This window comes from Otolemur garnettii, unplaced genomic scaffold (assembly GCF_000181295.1).
Source record: "Otolemur garnettii isolate 467f Iridium unplaced genomic scaffold, OtoGar3 scaffold00027, whole genome shotgun sequence".
NCBI lineage: Eukaryota > Metazoa > Chordata > Mammalia > Primates > Galagidae > Otolemur > Otolemur garnettii.
The window spans coordinates 7,341,328-7,349,581 of NW_003852422.1; positions in this window are offsets into that span (position 1 = coordinate 7,341,328).

The following is an 8,254-nucleotide window of genomic DNA, read 5'->3' on the forward strand; positions in this document are numbered from 1 at the left end:
ATGGTTGAGAACTTACGTCCACACCACAACCTGTGCGCAGATGTTTATAGCAGCTCTGCTCATAACTGCCAAGACCTGGAAGCAGGCACGGTGTCCCTCGCCAGGTGAATGAGTAAATCAGCTCTGGTGCTTGCAGACAATGGAATCTTACTCAGGGCTAAAAAGATACAGATGATCAAGCCACGAAAAGACCTGGAGGGAACATAAATACATATTCCTGAGTGGAAGGGGCCAGCTGAAGAGACTACACATTCTGTAATTCCAACCTTACGACATCCCGAACATGCAAAGCTATGGAGACTGTAAAAAGATCAGTGGTTGCCAGGCGTGTGGGGGAAGAAGCGGGGCGGAGCAGGGCACAGAAGGTGGTTATGGCTATGGAAGCACTCTGAGATACTGCAGTGGTAGATGTCTGTCATTACACATTTGTCAGAACCCGGGCAATGCCAGAAGTGTGTCACTAAGAGTGAGTCCCGATGTAACCCGTGGACTTTGAGTGATAACCATGTGCCACTGTAGGTTCACACCTGTAACAAATGCACCTGTCTGCGGGTGGGGGGCGTGGTCAGGAGTTACAGGGGAACCTGTACTTTCTCCTTCATTTTTCAGGGATCCTAAACGTGCTCTAACAAAAAAATAATAATAATCAAGTTTAGTAAAATAGAAAAGCATTATCCCTTGTGGATCTGAAATTCAATTTTAACAGGGCATCTTGTAATTTTATTTGCTAAATCTAGCAGCTCTGTTGGAAGAGCACAAATTAGACAAATGGTTATGAATATTTTAATATATTGGGCATATTCCGAGCTCCTGCTCCCCCCTTAACAGGTGTCGCCCCCTCATCTGTCCAGCGGAGATGCCCCACGAAAGTGGAGCAGGAGCCAGAGAGGAGCTGGACCCCCACGTGCTAACTCAGTTCACTTGTCACAGTTTGACTTCCGTTAATGAACCCAGGGATTAAAAAGAATATTTTTATGTCAATTTCTAGTCTCCTAAACTAACACTCTTTGTTTAAATAGGGTTTATGCTGAACTTTGGGCTTTTCTGTCTATATGTGTGTTGTTTCAGTAATTTCATTAAAGGCTGTGAAGTCAGAACTGGGGTTTCCATTATTTTGATGCTCACCTATGGCATCCCAAACCCTCTCCATGAACGCCTGGTAAATTATTCTCCTCCTGTCTCAGATAGTTTAAAAAGCAGTACAACTGACCTTTAATGCCACATGCATTCTCTTCCTTAATAGGGCTATCTCTCAGAAGCTCATTTACATGATATCAGTATGAATTTTGTATCTTATTTATTTGAGGAACAATCTCCACCAAACTCTGCAGAGCCATGATTTGAATCTCTATATTTCTGAACTCACCTGTCAACACAACTGTGCTTGAATAATTACATTTAGCAATCTATAACCCCAGGCAATTCCAGTCGCTGCAGCTATGCCTAGGCTGAGATTTGGGGTATCAGCACATCACCAAGATAACAATAAAGCTCATAACACCAAACCTGTTATCTGCCAAACACATCTCTGGATACTTGCATCTTGGCAAGAAGTCTATTATAGAGATGCTGACACACATCACACCCCCCACTGTCCCCCTGCGTACTTACAATATTATTATTGACAGTAAGCGGCAACCAAGGCTTGTCATCGACCATAATCGGCTGATCTGCCCAAGACAGATTTAATTTACTGACATAAAATAGTCTCACTTTCTGCCTGTCCAGGTTAAGCAGATGCCTAGGAAATCACAGGGAGTAGTAATGCTCACCCTGGTGGCTGACTATCAGCCACCAATTACAACTGGACATTGGAAATTCTTTGCTGCAAAAAAAAAAAAAAAAAATCTATTATGACTATGAAGGGACTTTCAAGTTATTCATAGACCTTCTTAGGGGCTTTTATTAGAGGCTTTTCCAAATCCAAAGCCAAGATAAAATAGCTCAGCATAGCATTCATTTTTAATGACCCTCAAGCTCGAATGTAAATCCCTGTTCAGTATGCATTACTCTCCTCCAGATTTTAACAACTAGTCCAGATCTTGCCTGGGTGTGATTCCTCAGCAGGGCTGCGGTGGTGCCAGGCAGGCAGGGCCGAGAGGGGCAGCAGCCTAGCAGCTGATTAGAAACAGCCCCTCCTCCATGTCCAGAGTCTGCATGGGACTTCCCCTCTCGCTCACTCTTTGTAAGAAAAAGACAAATTAGGGGCTTTCTTATTTATTCCCAGTGAACAGAAAAACCCTTAGGGGAATAAATGGTCTGTCAAACAATAAGAACAGTGACACAATTAGAAACCAGAGTTCGGTATTCAGTGTCTCTGAAAGAAAATCCAGAAAACATGCAACATTCTTTAACAAAACCTGACCGTCTCACCCATATTTCATCCGGTGGATCCCTGGAATAAAAAATAGTAATACCCAAGAATAAAAATATCAGCAACCCCAAGCTGGTATAATGCTAGTATAAAACATACACAAAGCAACCCCATGCCAGTATAAAACATATACACAGACAATAAGTGATGCCTCTTACCAAGGGTGATCTTTGAAGTGAAGGACCAAATGATCCACCCTGTACTCAATGTGTGCGATGATCATGCCTGTCCACCCAAGCATCATGTAAACATGTGCTCATGTGCATGCACCTTTGGAGAATATCCATGGCTATATCCGCCCCCCCCCCGGTATATTTTTAAAAACCACCAGAAGTCTAAATAAATTATTACAAATAAATGAATAGTTCGTATCTACTCCACAGGAATAAATTACTCTGTGCTTTGCGACCTCCCTGCATGAACTTGCTTTTAGAAGTGACCGTCTGAGGGTGCACAGAACCCTCAGGTAAACCAAGCCACAGACGTCCCGTGTGGGGCACAGACCTTCCTGCTCCTGACTCAGGCACCTGGTACAGCAGGAGGCATCTCTCACTTGGTCTGGTGAGGTCTCGGCCTTTTATGAATTCTCCAGGATGAAGCTCAGAGAAAGTGACTCCGAGAACACCATGGAACTCTTCCTGAAACACGGGCTGCCACTTAGGAGGCAGAGAAACAGGTAGCCTGGTTGCTACGGGTAGCGGTTTAATTGTTTTTAGTTAATTAGCCTCATTCTGTGTCACTCTCCCTTGAACACCCCTAACCTGTGGATATAAGGCCTAAAAGTAAACTGCAATATCATGAGCCGTCTTGAATCGGGTGAGACCAGGAAGGCCTTGAGTGGCCCAAGCACACAGTCTCCTCCTCATTCAGCTCCTGTGAGAAAGATCCTCGAGCTAAAGGACACTCCCCACCCGCATCTCCCACTTCCCCCTCAGGAGCGGGCTGAGGGATTGTTCAAACAAGCCGGTCACATCATCCCACAGGTCCAGGGTCACCTGGCCTTCCTCCCACAGCCCTGCTGTCTCACTGTGTCCCACGCGCCACGCGGCCTCTCCATTGCCACCTGCCAGCTGTGAGTCTCACCTGTCAGGTGCTGGGGCTCCAGCCACTGCCACAGCCCTCGGGTGGGACCCCTCCCCACCAGCAGGGTGAACACATTTCACAATCAGTTAATTGCCCAAATTCACTCGCACTCTGTCCACCTGAAATTGGAGCCGCTGTGATAGGTCACTGAAGGCCAGGCCTCTCCTCACGCCGTGCCATGGAGTGGACCTTGGAGCCTCTGTTTCTCAGTTAAAAAGAAAAAAATTAGTAAGACTGATGATACCTCAAATCTTTTCCTGTTCTTGAATAAACAATTCCTCAGAAGACACAAGTCTGTAGAAAATATTTCTATTGACAGAAACCTTTCTGACGGAGTTTTCTCTTGAGTTTCTTTGACGCCAAACCATATTCCCCTTCCCTTTCCTCATGCTCATATAACATTGGTTTGAAGAATAACCCCCCAGCCTGCACACAACATTTATTATGCCCCCCGTATCTTGCCCGTGGAAATCCTCCTTCCTTGGACTGGTCATTAACTCACAGCTCTTCTCCACTCATGTGGCTTACAAACGCAGTTACAGGGGTCCCCAGGGCACTACGGTTGATCACCTAACATGCCGCTCCTTCTCCACACCCCCGTCTACACTGACTATTCTCTAGGCAGAGAAGGGACAATCTCCACTGAGCCACCTTCTAGGGAGCACAGGGGTGCTCCTGACCACAGCAGTCCCTGGAAGAGGGGGAAATCTGTGTCCAGATGTCATGCCCACTGGCCCGTGTCTGTGGGCCACAGCAGCTCATATCAGAAAGCACCTCGCTGCCCTGCGGGCTCAGCAGGGACTCTGCTCCCAGGATCCCAAAGCCTCCAGGTTCCCAAGAGCAAAGCTCTTTCCAGGAATCACTGATGATCCCCCTTTGAAAACTCTGCCCCTTAGCACAACCTCCCAAAATAAACGCTATGGCAGTCGATTCAAATGTTCTTTGTTTCCCCTTCTTGTCTTTAGACAAATATTTATGAAGAGCTATCACTCAGCCAGCATCTCCCTGATTCCAAGGCTACAGTGATGGGTACGATGCAGCTTTCTCCCTCCACTGGTTCCCAGCAGGGGGCGGCAGAGGGAAGGAAGCGGGTAAGAGACTCAGGCTAGAAGAGGTAAGTGGAGACCCTGACCGTGGGGCTGCAGGCGAGGGAAGGCTGCTCCGAGACAGAAAGGCCGCTGCTGCCACGCAAAGACACGGAGGACCCTTCCGTGCAAACTGCTAAGAGAAAGGGCCCGTTCTGGAAAGCCGACATACTGTGTGACACCGAGCGGATGGCTTTCGGGGAAAGGCCAAACTACACAGACAGCACAAGATCCCGGGTGGTCAGGAGCGAGGGGGAGGCGGGAGGAATAGACGGAGCCCAGAGGAATTTCAGGGCAATGGAAGTGCTCCGTGTGACTGACACCATGACGGTGGCTACATGTCATCATCGTGTCAAAATCCATGCCGCGTACCACACGCAGACTGAACCATAACGTACACTACAGACTTTCATTAATAACCGTGTCTTAACGTGGGTCCATCAATTGTAACAAACATACCAGCACTCGCGGGAAATGTTAATAACGGCAGAGCCCGTGCAAGGGAGAAGCCTGTATGGGAAAATCTCTGAGCTATTTGCTCATTTTTTTCTATAACCCTAAAATGGTTTTTAAAAATAAAGTCCATTAATTTAAAATAGAATAAGATATATAGGAACAGCCAGTTTTAGCACCAATTCTGACATTTAACAATAACTAGTAATAATTGTTCAATTCTTTTACAGGCCTACTGATACTTAGTCTTTATAGCGACCTATTACTAACCCATTTTTGCAGAGGCTAGACCAAGGCAGTAAAGTTGAATCATTTGTCAACATTCACAAAGTTTGTCATGGGTTGGCCCAGGTCTGGCTGGCTTCAGAACCCAGGTATTAACCATATTTATCTATGCTTTGCTGTCCTCCCTAAAGGGCAGCATCTAAATGCGTCTTCCTGGAAGGATAAGGGGTGAAACCCTTGAGTTCTGACTGTGTTTAGAGCATATCCGTGTTAGTTAGACAATGGGGGAGTGGCGTCCAAGCCAGTTGTGCCCCAGTATAAAACATACTGAGCCTCAGCTGAATATTCACAGGTGAGTGGAAAGCGATGACTCTTCTATACTGAAGCTCTTACCATCATTGTTCATCTGCAGTAAACAGATAAAGGCTTTCTTAAAATAACCATAATTTACAAGCAATAATCACTTGAAACAAATGACTAAAAATGTAATGACTTGAAGCTAATCTTCAGAACATTAAGCTGTGACCCCCTTGCCCAAGGTTGTATTAATCTTCCTGGTGCTGTCTGTACTAATATTCCACTTGTAGATAATGAGCCAGGATCAGGTGGTTCCTATTCCAGTAGCCTCACCAAGCCACAGGGAAACAGAAGAAGCTGAAAATATGATAGTACAGAAGGATTCGATCTACAGAGACACAGGGCACAGGAGGGCACTGTGGAGGCCAGTGCCCCACACAAGGGACAAAATTAACCTCTGATTCTAAGGGACAAATCATGACTTCATCTAAAGTTGTAGCTCAACCTATATTTTAATCTCAACCCTCCACAGAACTGCTGTTCAGTGTTATTCAGAATCAGAATTATTTCCCTTAAAAGATTCCACAGTAAAATTTAATAATACTGTCTAGGTCATACCTTACTTACATAATAAACTCATTGCATACCCAGCAATAAACTTAAGTTAAACTGTTAGTTAAACTGAGGGTGAATTAAGGCATCAGAGAATTTCAAAACTTTTGATTCCTTCCACCTGTCAGAGGACCACTTCCTGGTTCAGTTAACAGGCACGTGTAATAAACACTCCTTAAACACATCCAATAAGTTAAGAAGAAATCACCAGGACACAGGCTGACAGCCTTGGGGATGAGTTTGTTTGTGTACAAAAACTGAGAGCTTTCCTACTGTAAGAAATTTTGAGTAGCTTCTCATATGTATCTATATGATTTGGGCTCTGGTTCCTAGAGACTATCTTAACTCTGCAAATGGAATGGAATCCATATTTACATCACCCAAGTGAGCTATTGAAAATCAAGTCTCTGGCATTGCATGGGCCAGAATAGTTTGCTCCTTAAATGAAAAACCCAGACACCAGGCATGAACACACAGCACAGGCGGGCAAATCAAGGGCTCTCCACATTGCCAAGTTTCACCAAGGGCAGATGGGCTTGAAATTTTTACTGGGGAGATGAACATTTTAGAATCTTCAAATCCTTAGGAAGAAAATAAAAATTAAGATATTGCAAACAATTATACAAAGAATTTTTACAGAACCACAACATTATAATACTGTTCAAACAATAATATCTCAGTGTTTGAGAACAAGTATGTACATACATGAAGAATCAGATTTTTTATTTTTAGTTTATGATTGAGAATTAAATCACAGTATGAAATTTAAAACATTATCAAAGAGAATTAATAAGTCATGCTCATTTATACAGGAAATCAGTCTTATCATATTTCCTTTTCTAGATTAGTATAGCTATACTCATAACCATGCAGGCCTGGGTTTACATACAGACTTTTTTCTCTTTATTAACAAATAGAGGGAAATTATATTATTATATTGTTTATCTAATTTCCTCCTTCACAGCCCTCTTTTAATTTCTGGCCTACATTTGTGTCTGAAACAGAGTAGCACGTGAGAAATACCCCGGAGTTAGATAGTTAAGACTTTGAAGCACTTGGAGACTTGAGTGGCCAGTGTGGAGAGACTGTCAGTATGCAGTGCCCTCTGCTGGCCAATTTATTAAATATCATGATAAACAAAATTCCTGTGTATTGTTACAATGGGGGGGGGGGCATGTGGAACCTAAGATCTTTTTAGAATTAGAGCTATAATTCTAGACAGTCACCAGTCACTCTCATAGTCCCTTTATTGAACAGAATTATCATTTATGAAACAAAACAACTGGAAATCTTCCTTGTACAAAGAAACATCCACTACGAAGAATAGAACACCGTTAGAGAACTGGACTTCTTACATCTGCTCAGGTTGTAGGTCAAACGGACCCTCTCCATTACCTCTTTCTCAATTTGCTGTCTCTCCTCAATGTCCCATAGCCTCTCCATGGCTTCACTCACCATTTCTACTGTAATCCTTCAGCTCATACATTCTCCATCCAAACTGTGCGCTTACCCAAAGCTGGGGCATGTGTTGCTCCTTGTGAAAGCTTTGGACATTATAAACATTCAATAAATCTCTATTTTTTTTCTTTTCAAAAGCTTTAGAATTAACCAGAAAGCCAGAATTAGCAATATTTCAGTACACTGCCTGGTGATGAATTTGAAAGGTTGGACCCTAGAGTATAATTAATATTTAATCATGACGGGGGATAAAGAACACAATATATATAGCATAAAATCTCTAGTTGTATGTTCATTCATTTTAGAAATTAATATTAGAAATTTAAGGAAACAAGTATAGCACTATTGCTAAGACTTAGGTGGGCTTTTGCATACAATTCCCACCTGGGCTCCAGGCCAGAGTCTTGGGTCTAGAGGCCACTCTGGAGGGGTCTGGAAGGAAGAGAAGGCAGGCCCCTGGGGGCAGGGCTGGGGAACTGGAGGCAGGTCCCTGGGAGGAGGGCCGGGGGAGTGGAGGCAGGTCTCTGGGAGGAGGGCCAGGGGAGTGGAGGCAGGCCTCTGGGAGGAGGGCCGGGGGAGTGGAGGCAGGCCTCTGGGAGCAGGGCTGGGGAACTGGAGGCAGGCCTCTGGGAGGAGGGCCGGGGGAGTGGAGGCAGGCCTCTGGGAG